Below are 15090 nucleotides of genomic sequence, written 5' to 3'. Positions count from 1 at the left end.
TTTTACGGAGAGCCCCGTGTGGAGTAATCCCGAGCACAATCCCATATATAACCGATAAAAACCTATCTAAGGTAGTACCGGACTCCCTCAGTGACGTGCGGGCCCCCTCGAAAGAAGCTTATCCCGTTCGCACGTTACCTACGTCTTACTTACTCATTTACCATGAATCATTAAGCGATCCTATGTGTGATAAACTACACATACATATCATGATCTAAATCATACATACGAAAAAGGATAAACCTATACATACTTGCTCGCTAACCACGGGTCCGTGAACTACCCGTTTAGTGGTAAGCTTCCTACATATTCATATTCATACATAGTGAAGGGATTAACTTATCTATTCATGGCTTAGCATGCTTGCATGATTGATCTAATTCATATGCGAAGAGAATACACTAATCACTTCGCATCTTAACATACTTAGGACTCATGCTTTGCATTCTAGTTCTCAACAAGCTATGTCGAGGCTATACATTCATTCCCTTTCTTAGTTCATCATCTACCCGAGTAATTCGGCCTAAACTCTCTCTTGTGCCACACTTGCCATACATGCTAAGATTGCCATGATTTTCAATTCAAGGATCAATTGATGTTATGTGCATTGTCTAGATGTTGTTTTGGGGTTATGAAGATGTAAAACGTCGAAGGAAAGGCTTCGGAATGTACCATCGGCCCTAGCTCGAGCCAACAAGCCAAAAGCAAGTCGGCTGGAACAGAGAGTGTCTCTGTTAGTGACCTGGGCAGCCTGGGGAATTTCGCTATTAGCAAAATATTTCGCTAATAGCGAGTTTCTTCGGGTCAGTGGTGCAAATTTTGCAATTTTGACCCAAAACTCGTTCAAATCGACCCTGCAATGCACCATAAACATCCAGCAACTCATATATCATTATAAAACATCTTTCATGGCAATTTTAACATGAACAAAGCAAGATCAAAAGCAAGGGTACAAAAATCCTAATTTTCCTAAACTTAACATAATCCATGTTTTCTTGCAAAATTAAACACATAATCCCAAAGGTAGGTTCTATCTAAGAACTCACATGATGTTTTGCAGCATCTAACAAGCTTAAATCCATCTTGCTCAAGCTCAAACCCTAGCTTCAAGTCCCTCCAATCATGCTAAAGCTCTTCTTCTTGATGTTTCTTGTCCATGAAGCTTCTTTGATCCATGCTTGATCACCAATATCATGATTTTGGAAGCTTTGATGGAGGAAGATTGAGGGAAAGGGGGCGGCCTCTAGAGAGAAGGAGGAGAGAATTCTTTCTCTCAAACCTAGAGAGAGAAAGAAGAAGAAATTATGAAGATTTTACCCCAAAATCACTTATATACTCCCTTGCGCAAAATTACTTAAATGCCCTTCGTCTTAATCGCATTTAGCTAGACAATGATACTTAAACCCATGCTCGACTGATATCGTTTAATAAACATTCTCTGTCATACTTACATTCCATGAACATTTGTCTCTGGCACGTTCGACTGATAATATTCCATTAGCTGACGAGCGGGATGTTACATTTAGAATGATCAAAAGGATGAAGAAAGTCGTCTACCTGATGGAAAAGAAAGTCCACTTTGTGAGATGTTAAGTCAGAAGTTCAAAAGGATGGCTCCATAAGAATATAGCTCAAAAATTTACTTTAGATTTTATGTTTATGGTGAAATCATGGAATTATGGTGAGGAAGTTCATGATTTCGTTATTTACTGATATTTATCATGTTTCAAATTATCTTTTACATGGCTTATAATTCGGTTTATTTCATTTTATGAATTCAAATAATATCGCTGATATTGTTTTGCTTTTCTAATTGGCTAGTAATTAACATGTCTACTAATTAAATGGCGTAAAATCCGACAATCTCTTTTTTCAAATGAAAATACCTTTCATAAGGATTATGGTGGCAAGAGCGATAAATTCCCATTTTGATTTTATTTTTTTAAATGTGAAGTGCTTTTAAATAATGTCCACTGTATCCACAAGAAAAATGCCTACAGTGGTAGTTGGATTTTTACTTAGTAAAAGTTATGTTTACACCTCAAGTAGGTGTACACACCATTAAACTAAAAAAAATAAACAGAAAAGAGAGTGATGCTAAAGTTAGCTGATGTTATAGGAAGTGAGTGATTGGAATCATTTTTTGAACAAATTCGCCCTACATTTTGCAACATATTCAAAAGGTTATTAAATTTCTTCTTACGTATATTCCATTGTTGTTCTTTTGTGAATGTCATAATAGCTCCTAGAATGAACCTAGGTGATTGCCAATTGTTCATATGGGTCTTTATTTTTCAAGAATATTGTTTTTTTTTTTATGAAGCTAAATTAGCCTAACCTTTATTAGGATCAGGTAGAATTGTTCAATAAAAATGTTCATAATTGTTTCACCTCTTGTCTTTAATGTTTGGTGATATAATGATTAAGACAGAGAGCTATGATCCACAAAAACTTAGTTAGTATGACACCCGTCGCGTCATTTTTGGAGATCAAGGCTATTTGATTAGCTTTTGACTCACTTGATTATTTCACGCCTGAACATTTAATTTTTAAGAAAAAGGGGAAAAAATTTCAAACACCCCATTTTGAAAAGATTTAGGGTTCGGGGGTTAGTTACATAAAGGGAAGGTGTTAGCACCATTTATGTCCATAGTACTTTACGGGAACCTCTTGGTTTTATTTAAATTATGTGCTATAACTTGCTTGCTTTTTGAAAAAAGGAATTTTAAATGATAAAAGAAAGGAGACCTAGTTTATCTACATTTTATTGATTTGGAAGGACAAGTCCTTTGCCTACGTACCAGTGAGGGATCAAAATCACGTAGTTCGTGGTTAAAAATGACGTTTGATTTGTTTTGTGTTTTTTATTAGTTTTGAAAAAAAAAATTAAAATGAAAAGCCAAAGTGGCAAGTGAGTATTTGTTTGTGTTTTTTAATATTAGAAAATGGACTCAAAATAAGTTAAATTGATTGACATTTGATTTAGAAAGTAAAAAAAAAAAAGACGTCACTTGATTTAAGATCAAGGTTTGTTTAAAAAATATTTTTGTGTTGTTTTTTTTGTTGTTTTTTGAATGTTTTTTTTGTTGTTTTCAAATAACTAGAGCAAAATTAAACTAATGGAGCATAAAGAAATAAAAGCGTAGGGACCCCATGGTGGCGTTGGACCACCACAAGGGACTTTTACCTAAACTATCAAGCATAAAAGTAAACATACACCCACTCACGCACACATGACCCTTAGCTATTACAAAAAATCTATTAATACATTCTATGGTCTGCGAGAAAATAAATAAAATACATTAAACCTATGTTTACTTTCTAAATTATGTGCAAAATAAAAAGAAAGTAAGAGATAAATTACATTAAAGCCTACTATACATTCTAATTCCATGCAATAATAAAAAAGGATATAAACGACACAAAATAAATTAAAATGCATGATAAAATTAAACTAAAGATGCATGAATAATAAACAACGAATAAATATGCATGAATAATAATAAGGTGCAGAATATAAGGCCTAAACTAATAAATGGTATGCGAAAATAAAAATGTGAAGAAATGCATGAAAGGAAATAAAAAATTACAGTCAGAGGGTATAAACAGGAATCAGGGGGTGCGCAGTAAGAAGGGGGTATGCAGTAAGTAAAATGGAACTTGAAACTGGGCCTAGTGCAAAAGGGACCGAACCTGGTCGGTATGCATAGTAGCTGGGTCGGTTCAGGCTCGGGTTAAGAACCGGTTCAGCTTGAAAAGAACAAATGGGTAGGTTCTGGCCGTCTGATTGATCAGACGGCCTTAATTCAAAGGTGGGGTGTCACATGATCAGATCAAAGGACTTGGAAGCGGGGGTGTACGGGAAGGTCGTAGACCTACCCACATAGGAACAGGGAAGCCTATATAAAGGCTGTAACCCTAATTCCACTCATTTCTAACTCTTTTTCTCTCTCTTCCTCCCTCATTCCTTCTCGGTTCTCTCCCATGAAAAGAAACAATAACACACAAACACAAACCAGTACCGGCGCGGTGGTTGGCCGGCCAGGATGGCGGCGCCACCGCGCTGGAATGCCTAAACCCCCCCTTTTTATTGTTTTTTTCGCGATTCCCCATCCTTTCTCTCCTCTCTTTCGATTTCGAACCTAAATGTCACAAAAACAGAATCTCCACTTATATCTACAAAAGGAAGAAAAATTTATACCTTTGCTTTCTCTTTGTTCCCCTTGGATTCGGCTTTGAGTGGTTTTAGTGGATTACCTCACTGTTTGTGTCGAACGGTTCGATGTGCGGTTCCGATCTCCTCCCTCCTTCCTTTGTATCGGCTTTTGGCTGCAGATTCTGGTGCGGTTTGTGTTGTGCGACGCCTCCTTTATGGTTCTGGAAACGGAGTCAGTTCGTGTGGATCTGTGGATGATTGCTTCGGTTGATTGACGTGCGTCTGGCTTCTTTTCTGGGTGTGTTGGAATCCTTGTTCTGCTTGTGCGCGTCTCTGCAATTTTTTCGTGTTCTTTTGTGTTTGTGCAGATCATTATTTATAGTGAAGGATTCTGAACAACTTAAGGAGGAAGTAAATTTGTTTGTTACAAAATTTTGTGGCTGGATTAGGATGAGGCTTGCGTGCTTCTATTCTTGCGCAGATGAATTTGGAAAGGAATTGGGATTGGTTCACGCTCGACAGGTTGTGCTTCATAGATTGGGATACAAATGAATTTGGAAATGGGATTGGGATGAAAAAATGTGAATGAACTGGATATGGGACTGAGGCGGAAACGCGTGACAGGCTAATACTCGGATCAGGACTCATTTTTTGGACTTATCATTGAACAGACATACATAATAATAAAAATGAAAAAAAAATGAAAATAAGATAAAGACTACCAATAATAATAATAAAAATACGGTTAAAAGAAAAATAAATAAATAATAGAAAATAAAGATTTTTTTTTTTAAAAAAGCAAGATTAAGTTAATTTAAAAAAAAATTAAAATAGAAGATGGAAATTAGAAATGGAAATAAATAGAGAAGAGGGCCCGACTCGGAACCAAAAATGAGGTATTTTAAAATACCTCTCTGCCGAATTTTTAACTGAAGCATCAGATCGATTAGGGTCACGTGACGCGTGTCAGTGGGCCTTAGGTCAAAATTGGGGTATGACAACACCAATTTTAATGTATATTGAGGCAATGATTCTAAAATGTTACGCGAATTAGGGTTAGATTGGGTGCTAGGAAAACGATTCACAATTTTTACAAAGAATAACTTATTTCACGTGCGATAAACACTTCCAGCAATCGTGTTACCAACTAATTCTCCTGTAATAAGTAAAAGGGATAATACTTGTCCTATGAGGGAACCTCCATCCAAGTTCAAAAAGTCTTAAGAGAACATTCACACCCATTAAATTGCTCTCAGCAAAATTAACTACGAGGTTCGAAGCCAGGCCAACACATCGCGGTATGGTTTTCAGACACCAGAAGTTAGCCATCAAAGCTTCCCCAATGAAAAGAGTATTGTTAGCATACTGCAGATGCGACACAGAAACCCCCAAAGAACCAATTTGGAACCTAGCGAACTCCCTTAAATACTCTGCCTTCCTAATTTAGTGTAGTTAACCCAATTAACTACCCTAAATCCTCTCCTAAAAGATTAAGGCGATTTCGGAAGATTATTTTTTTCTCTAGTTGTACTCGGACAAACTAAATTATTTTTTAAGAAAAGGATCATGTTAATTTGTGCCCTTAGGGCACATGTTAAACATTAATTTCATTCCATTAATGGTAATAATTTATAGAAAAAGAATTAATATAAAATATTTTGAGCAATAAATTAACACAATTTCCAATAAATAATTTCTATTAGTGGAATTCTTAACATGTGCCCTAAGGGATTTCCCTTAAGAAAAGCATTATTAGGATAAAGAAACACAAAATAGATTCTGATTTTTTATAAAATCTCTAAATTATTGAATGTCAAAATAATTTTTTTAATCCCTAAAAAAGGGTCATATGAGGCTTTTTTTATAACTTTAAAAAAATCACTTTAAAGAGATTGTATCTATTTGCAACAATTTTTTTTAATTAGGACTACAAAAAATCTAAAAACACCTTAAATATAAAGATATTAAGAGTTGTTTTTCAAAAAAGAGGGTTTTCTTTAGAGGGGAGAGAAAATATGATAACGCTGAAACTGGACTAGTGGCTAATAATGATGTGGTGGTAAGAATTTTCCAGTTTGTATGTTCATAACTACAATATGTGTGCCTAAAATTTTTATTTTTTTTTGTTTCAAGAAGCTTTGGAGTGTGGCGGTTCATGCAACAGTACTGACATCGATAATACTTCAACCAGCAAATTTGTGATGTTATTGTCGTTGAAATTGGAAATGCATTTACTACAAAGCCACATAAGTTGGTTTGTGTGAAAGTCGAGCCTTCAAAGTAAAATGGCGAGATGAATTGTCGTGTGAAGTAATGTTTGTTTTCCATTTACAATTCAATGTTTTTAGGTGATTTTTACAATGTTGTATCGTCATTTATATTTGACAATAGGGTCCTGGAAAAAAAGTGAAGTCATTTATCATAACTAATGTTGTCTTTACTGTTTTTCAAAAATATGAATGTTATTTTAATATGATACAAGTTTATATGTGAACTATCCTTTCATTTTGTATAATATAATTTTTTGACAAATATTATGGACAGACAAAATGGTGCCTCTTTAGTTTGTACATAACTAATGTAGTAACTGATAGTGAAAATGGAATTAGGGTTAGGCTAGGATGTAACTTGACCTAACCAACATTTAAAATAAGAAAAAATGAGAGATAAGAGATAATATACAATAGAAAATTCTTGAGTGATACAAATATCTTAACACTATATTTGATAAAATAAAATACAATTCATATAACTATTGAAAAAAATATTATTTAATTATTATCTTTTTTTATTGAGTATGACCATAAAGAGTTTTTCAAATGATTATGCCTAGTTGAGCTCTCAAAATGGACTAGGAAATATTTGTCGAGCCGCCAACCTGAATAAAACAATGGGGTTTGGCTTTAAACTTCCAATTAGAACTTTTATAGGCTTTTTATTGAATCCCTAAGTAGAGCTAGTACTAGTTAAATTATAAAAATTATATCATCAATCTTTAGTTGAATTTTATCCTATTCTCTTGTATTAAATGATATCCCTCTCCATCTCCCTTCTATCTGCTTCCTCATTTCAATTTTCTGATTCTCCAATTCTCTTCTCTCATTTCACCACCAAATCTTTTAATATTTCTTATTAATCCATAAACTTTGTAGATATGCATGTTTTTGCATTACAGCCAAATGATTAACAAACTAAATGTCTCCAAATGAAATTGATCAGTAACTTATCTTTCACAACGACACTCTTTTTCTCAATTTTTTAATATTTCAATTCGATTCTTGTTTGGTTTCAATAAATTATTATCACCGTTGACCATTTCACTAACAGGGAAGGACATGTTATAATTAATTAACAAAGTTGTGAATTTATGTCAACAAAGTGTTTTAGAGACATAAAGTGACTTGGAAACAGACGGAGGGTGGAGTTTTTTTTGGAATACTTGTTCTCTATTTTCCAATTTATAAATTGGACTGTCATTTATTCAATTCATGATTAAAAAATTGGTAGAGAAAATATTTTGTGAGGTGATGTCAAATGACAAGAGGGGTAAAGTGGATTTTTTATGGGTTGTCCTTTGTAGAGGTGAAAGTATAATGTTTCGTATTTAAACAAGTAAGGTTTTCTGGCCCAACCCAACAAAATCCGAATCCATAATAACCAGGTAGCCCATTTTGGCTTTCTAGACTGTGCAAGAATGACTCTTGTATATAATAGATAATTAGGGTTTTCAAGGTAGCCCTTCTCACTTGCAGCTGCTACTCACTCTCAGACTATTATCTGCTGCTGCTATCCCTAACCCTCTCACAAATTATCACTTTCACGTTTTGTTGTTCCTTCCATTCAGCCAAATGTAGACAAAAAGCTGTCATGAGCGAGCCTTTGGTATTTTTAACTACACAAAGGTATGCCTTAGATCAGATCTGATTCCACTTTCCTCAATTTTTTTTTTTTGCAAGTATTCGCTTTTATTTGTAATCTATTTTCTTCTAATTTTTGCTAAAATTGTTGCAGGTTTATTGTAGAGATCGGACGCTATTCCTTGATAATGATTTTGATTTTCTATCTCAACATCGAGTGTAATTTCTTCGATTAAATAAGTGAATTCTCAAAATAAGGGCTTCTTACAAACGGTACTTCAAAATCTTCTTTACACATTATATTTATGTTTAGGGTTAAATGACATTCAAATTTCTCATATTTATTAGATAATAGCTGAATATAAAAAATCTCAGGGCAAGGATTTGGAGAGAGACTGAAAAGAAAAACTAAAATGTCGAGATAAAATGAAAATAGTGACTTGTTGAGTTGAAATGATAAATAATCCTTGTAATATTGTGCATGTATCTATTTGAAATTAGCATATTACTTGTTTTACTCTATTATCTGTATTCTGTTGCTTTGATACAGCTGCTGCTTGTGAGTTTGGGCTGAGATTCTAGTATATAGTATACAACTCTACATTTAGTGTTATACATTTACTGGTTTCAAATAGAGATCATACTCATGGGTTGAGTTTTATATTTCAGGTGAAACAGTACAGGATTATGCCAACCCCAGCATATCCCTTCCAACATGGATCATCACCCATGTTGGAGGGGAGGAAGAATGCCTCTATGAAGTTTGACAGGGATTTGAGCTATAGCCCTACACAGTCTGAGTTAGACTTAGAATTAGCAATGATAAAGTCCCTGTCTGCACAAGAGGCAGCCACATATTCTGCTCATTTGCTGTAGTGGAAGCCCATCTATGCAGTAGAAGCTTTTGTAGAAGAAACAACCCAAAAGAGGGTAAATCTTGGTTTTTCCTTCCTTTGCAATACTATAGCTTAATACATCAATAGGACACGTAGAATCTCACAAGGTCATCCTTAGATAAAGGAATGTTTCTAGTTGATGAGACTTTAAGCTCAAACAAGAATGAAAGCAACCAATGGAATTGAAAGTGGGTGGTTTTTTTTTCTTTCTTAAGAAGCTTCTGAAGTACTTTGGTGTGTCGTTGCATTCAAGGTATTCTTAAGGGTTTGGTTTGGTTTGGTTTTAGTAGTTTAAGGTTATTATTGTGAAACTGAGCTATGCTATGATAAAAGTTTGTGTGAATTTCCCCCTATTTTAAAGCTTTTCCATGAGTCTGCTTATATTCTGATGTTTAGAAACTAAATAATAATGTTTAGAAACTAAATATTTGTAACAATAACTCTACTTATATCTCTGACATAGAGAGCAATTTAATTAGTATTCATGTATGGAACTAATTTTTTGAATACTCTCCACCAATGTATCATTTTCTTTGAATGTCTATCACTTGACTGTGTTGTATTTTTTGTTACAGTCTTGTTATTGTCCAGACACTGAGCAACATTTCTTTACATATCCCGTCACATACGCTATGTGGAGTATGCTAAGAAAAACCGGAATAACGGTCAAAGGTCTGACCAGAGGAGAGGATAACGAGATCAGACATGATTTCGAGTGAAATTGGACATTTCAAGTGTTCAAGAAGCTGTTCAGCCGCCATTGCTGTCATTTTGGCTAAAAAAAAAAATCTAAACTTAATCTTGGAGTTTGAATGCCGCCGTCGATCTCGTTTGTTGGTTCCATAAAAACTATAAAATTTAAGGTGTCGATCATCGAAATCATACTAGATTTTCTGTTTATGTTTACAGTTAAATCATCAAAATCCAGTACTAACATTTAAGGTGTTGATCTTTATTGATATTGATCAACTATAAAATTATCATTTACACGGTTTCTGTTTCAGTTTAATTCATTTACGAGTTCACATTATGCTACTAAATTTGTTTTGCTTTTCAGATTGGCAAGTAAATGTCTTTTTTTAATTTTTTAAGGCTTGGCAGGTAAATGTCAAATAGACTTTTTAAATGCTGAAAAATATGATCACGTGGTTTCAATTGAAAATGGCTAATTGAATAGTGTGGCTTTGTTTCAATTGAAAATGCCTAATCTATAACACTAGATATTTATACAGTCTCATTAAATTTTTCTCTTGTGTTTTCCATATTCACAAATGAATAATGATCCAAAAATTAATGCAAACTTACTTCATTTTGTTTAGGGATAAACATGATATTTTTGGATTCAATGTGCTTTGTTTGTCTATAATTAACTAATTACATTGGAGGGAAACACTTGGTATGCTATTTTTTTTTCTTTGACAATATTTGTGGATATGGTTGTGTTAATTTTTTATCTTTGATGTTCTACCCTTAGTTAAACTTTTCTGAATTTCAGATTTTAACAAACTAAATAACTTTTTTGAAATTTTATCCACCATGGCTTTCTGTTGTTTTCTTCTCATTTTTCCAAATATTATTTGTAATTATTTATCAAAATAAAAAATTATCCTCTTGTAGAATCAATGAGTGAAAATATTGGAAGCATATATTCTATTATATATCTCTGACAAGCATATGAATATTAGTATTCATGTATCTTTTTTCTTTAAACGCTTGTCACTTGACAGTGTTGTATTTATCTATCGTATTAGATTATCATTTTTTTTGTTTTTCAACTCTTGTAGTTGATTGTCTTGTAGATTTTTAAATTCCCTTAGTAAAGATATGTTTCCAACATGTTACCTTCCTGATCAGGGGCGGATCCAACCCTATGTGAGGGTGTGCACTTGCACACCCTGAATTTTCAAAAACTACACCAGTAATCTATGTTTGTATGCTTTTTGCACACCCTGAGATTTTGTTTTTGCACCCTGACCCAGAGACTGAGAGAAGTGAGTTCATTTGCAGTCACAGAAAAGAAAGCACACTAGAATATAAAGAAAGAATTGATATGCAACGGCGAGAAAACGAGATCGGTATATGCTGGAGAACAAGAAATGGGTGGCGGCCACTCAAAACTCTATAAACTAAGCCCTAAACCTGTTTCTCTCAATCTTATATCTTATATATATAATAAAGTTTAACCCCTAAAGCTATTTCTAACCCTAATATTTTCCCCCCATTTCTCCCTCCACTTTTCTGAACCATTGGATCTTACACTTTTAGGCGCCATTCAATTTTAGTCATTGGTCATCTTACTTAATTAATGCCAGCCGAATTCTGTTATCAAGTTTGCTATAATTTTGGCCAGATGAATTTTGTTACGAAGTTTGCTATAATTTTGCCATATTTCCATCTCTTTAGTTGTGAAGCAACGCATCACACGATCCATAAAAGTAGAACTATATTTGCTTGCATTCACTAAACTATACCAATATCACTAAAACTATATTTGCTTGAGGTTCACCTCTTCGAATCTCTTCTCCCGATTCTGCCAACTTCGGATTCATGAAATTGCTCCGTCATCATTTTCAGGTCAGTTTTCAATTCTTCTTATCTTAAGCTAATAATATTCCTTATGCATTTCTCATCAATTTTTGTCACTCTAATAACTTTCACGAACACGCCTGCGATTATAGTTGAATTCGATGAAATCTCACTCAATTGTTTTGATTATTATTATTTTTTCTAATTATTTTGTTGATTTTTGTTTGTTCGGCGAGAACTGTAAATGGCATCGAAACAAGTAGCTAAATAGAAACAATTGGGATCGATTGGAGCAAGAAATGTGTGAATGGGTCGTCCTCTTCAACAACTTCGTCATCTAAACACTATCGGCGTCGGCGTCAATGCGAAGTAAGCCACAATTTTATCATGAAAATGTGCCTTTGGATTCTCAAAAAACCAAAGAGAATATAACTATGACTATTCAGTTTTGTTCTTTAAAGTATGAGATTGTAAATTTTGTTATTGTGTTGTGCGATAGCTGTTGATGTTAATTTGATTGATGTGTGATATATTATTTGTGTGACAGTCAGAGGGAAATTCGTGGCAAAGAGATTGCTGGTATACAGATGGAGATACTATAGTGAGAAACGAGTATAATCTGTCTATAACTTATGCTTACGGTAAAAAATAGCAAAGCTCATATTTGTTAATAGGTTTTTTGCTGTTTAATTTTTTTCATTTGGTATTTAGGTTGAAGTATTGAGTAATATTTCAAAGGTCATACATTATAGTTTTGAGATTTGGGTTAGAGATTCAAAGCTCTGTATGTCATCAAATTAAGATGGCAACATAGGGAGAAATATTTCAAAGGAAGATTTTACATTAAGCCATTTAGCATTGATCGCACCATCGCCCTTCTTATTTGTATTTACCTTAGAGTTGGTGGTTACAAATGATTTGTATTTCAATGGTCAGGAATTAATGTGCCAAAATCGCATAGGTTCTGGTTTAGGATTTCCATTGAGTGATATAACAAGTGGTAAGCATAGCTTTCACTAATCATGGTAATTATGCTTCTCCTTTTTAAGGTTCAAGGAACTGCCACTAAGGATGTATTTTTTCAGTGTTCAAACGCAGCAGCTGTAGCATAGAGTCTTCTAAGCTTCTTGGACCTGGAAAACATGTTTTATCAAATGTAAAGCTTCAGAGAAACCTCACCATATCTTGCCCTTATGCAGACTCTACTGAGAATATTGAAGGTTGCAGTAAACCAAACAACTCGGGTTAGCAGATTACGGTTACGGACCTTTAAGCAATTTTAATTTTTGGCATAGTTATACTTCTATTTTTTGACATTCTTTCTTATATATTATTAATTTATCACGTATAGGCCATGGTTCAGGCGTGGACAATGGAGTTTTAGCCAAAAATCCGGTTGTTGGTGATTTTATTAAAGAGACAGTGGTATCCGACATTAATTTCATGCAAAAGAGTTCAGGTCGAAACATACATTATTTGCGAAGACTTTTTGCAGCATTGATGGTCTCTGATTAGCTGTCCAGACCAGAGGTTGTTTGGAATAACACTTCGCCTAATCTAATTGATGATAATTTGCACAAACAAAGACGTGTACTTGGTGCGCCTGGTAAGTCTGATTGTTAAAACTGTAGTGTTTTTTTTATAGGTTAAATTTACTTCTCTGTCTGGATAGCTAATCTGAATATATCACTTATTTGTTTATGGCCGGTTAATTTAGAGGGCGAAACTTATGCATCGACATTGTACAACATGCTTAATTCGTATTGCAAACCTGTGTGTAGGAAGATTAGATACTAGCCAGCATGAATTACACTATATTTCATGTACTAATATACTCAAACAAATTTGTAGTTTGTTGGTGTATAGTTTACAATCTGAATTACACTATATTTTGGCCAATTTTTCTGCGCCTACTATTTAGTTATCAAGGGAACTCTAATTTTGCTCAATTTTAGTTATTCTCATTGATGTCGCAACTCTAAGCCTATTATTTAGTTATCAAAGGATACAAAGACACAGCTGTAATGCGTATTCAATGCACATTAGTTGTTATCACTTGCACCTTTATTTGTATGTATCAGCTCCCTGTATATATCTAAGGTACTCATCTCTTTACTTGCAGTAGCTTGGAAACGAAAAACAAAGGTTATACATGGTGATTTTTGATTTGAAAGTATGGCCAACACTTACACTCCGCTCTTATAGCTGTTACTAGAGGAAAGAGAGATCTTAAGATGAAAGCTAGAGTAGCTCATATTTGGTGTATACCAACAAAGAAAATAATTAAAAATATCAAATAAATCGATTGCCTTCTCATAAGGTAATATTATGCTATGAAATTTCATATTGTGTTCTATATTTAATATGATATGATGTTCATATCAGAGACACTTATGTTTTCGTGGTGTTTAGGTTTTTCAATAGTGATGCATCAACATTTTGTTTTTTGTAAGTTGTAACCATCCTGTCGTATGCTTCATTATCCATAGGTTAAGTGCACTTTAGTTGGATTCTACATAATTATTTTTTGATGGATTGAGATGAGACTTATTTTGGAATAGCTTCTTTTTGTGATTTTAAACAATGGATTCATGCTCAACAACTTTTTTTTGTGAGATTGTATATATTTTCAGCATAAGTGGTGAACTAATATTCGGGGATTCAAAATACTTATATGTTGCTCTAATTTCCCTGTCGTACGTTATTTTCATTCATACTCTTGATGGTTTAGCAGATACATGGACGACAAACAACAATTGCATCAGTATTAGGAGGTGAGAATTCGTACTCATTCGAGAAGAAATTGTTTTCGTTCAGAGCAGTTTGCCAAAGATGTTCAGGAGTTTTGGGCAAATTATTCATCAGTAGCAGTCTACGAGTATGTCTTGAATGGAGCAGCCAAATCCCACGCCCAGTTTTGTATCAGTCTCTGTTATTGTTTCCTAGCAGTAATTGGCACTATTGTGATTCTGTGTTTGTTATTTTTAGAGATATTGAGGTCCTGTTTTTGTTATTTTAAGAGTAGACATGTTTTTGTGGAGAGAGCTGGAATGAAGTGTCACATTTTTTTCCTGCATCTTTTAACATGTCAGTCTATTCTTTATCGAATAAATTAATTAGTTTGGGGATCGTCATGTTGTCAGTCTCTCTTAATTGGTCTGCATATTGGATCTTTACAGTATTTTGAAGTTTTCCATTTGTAGTGCTTTGGATTGTTTTGTATATAGCCCTAGATTATGAGGTTGTGGAAGGCAATTGGTTTAGTATTTTTAAGTCATCCAAAGGAATATTTTGTAGGGTTTAGATGTGAATTTGTTAAGGCTTCGTTAATAGTAAGTTGATCGAGTTATATTCATAGTATGATGCCTTCTCTAAGCTTACTATGATACTATTATTCATTTTTAAAATTGCTTTGCGTGTCACTATAAGTCATTGAGGATTTGATATCATGTAAATAATAAAGTAAATCCTAACACATTCCACATAAGAATGAAGATATTGGTTACATTTGGAATCTTATAAGTCATTGAGGCATGTTGTATTGGTTACAGGTGTTGGAATGATTAACGAGTAACAACTTGCAAATTTACTTTTAAGTTTCAAGTTTTGTAAACCCTACCATGTTCTTGAATATCTTATTTGAAGTGACGGAAAA

The 15090-nt window shown here is 33.8% G+C and overlaps 2 long non-coding RNA genes across 4 annotated transcripts; both read left to right on the top strand.

Moving 5' to 3' along the window:
- The first annotated feature begins 7813 nt into the window (after window positions 1–7813).
- On the top strand, window positions 7814–9916 carry LOC146897879 (uncharacterized). Its single transcript, XR_015022601.1, has 4 exons — window positions 7814–8058; window positions 8168–8286; window positions 8683–8943; window positions 9485–9916. It is a non-coding gene; the product is annotated as an uncharacterized LOC146897879 (long non-coding RNA).
- Window positions 9917–12181: 2265 nt separating this feature from the next.
- Window positions 12182–14569, top strand: LOC146897878 (uncharacterized). 3 transcript variants are annotated; one of them, XR_015022079.1, is made up of 4 exons: window positions 12182–12435; window positions 12521–12679; window positions 12787–13041; window positions 14170–14569. It is a non-coding gene; the product is annotated as an uncharacterized LOC146897878 (long non-coding RNA). The 3 variants fall into 3 exon arrangements; XR_015022080.1 differs by having other exon boundaries at window positions 12185–12693; XR_015022078.1 differs by having other exon boundaries at window positions 12189–12679.
- Window positions 14570–15090: the final 521 nt, after the last annotated feature.

Source organism: Medicago sativa, chromosome 8, assembly GCF_051527215.1.
Source record: "Medicago sativa cultivar Bolivia chromosome 8, Bolivia_mono, whole genome shotgun sequence".
In the NCBI taxonomy this organism is placed as follows: domain Eukaryota; kingdom Viridiplantae; phylum Streptophyta; class Magnoliopsida; order Fabales; family Fabaceae; genus Medicago; species Medicago sativa.
This window is presented reverse-complemented; position numbering and strand designations above follow the sequence as displayed.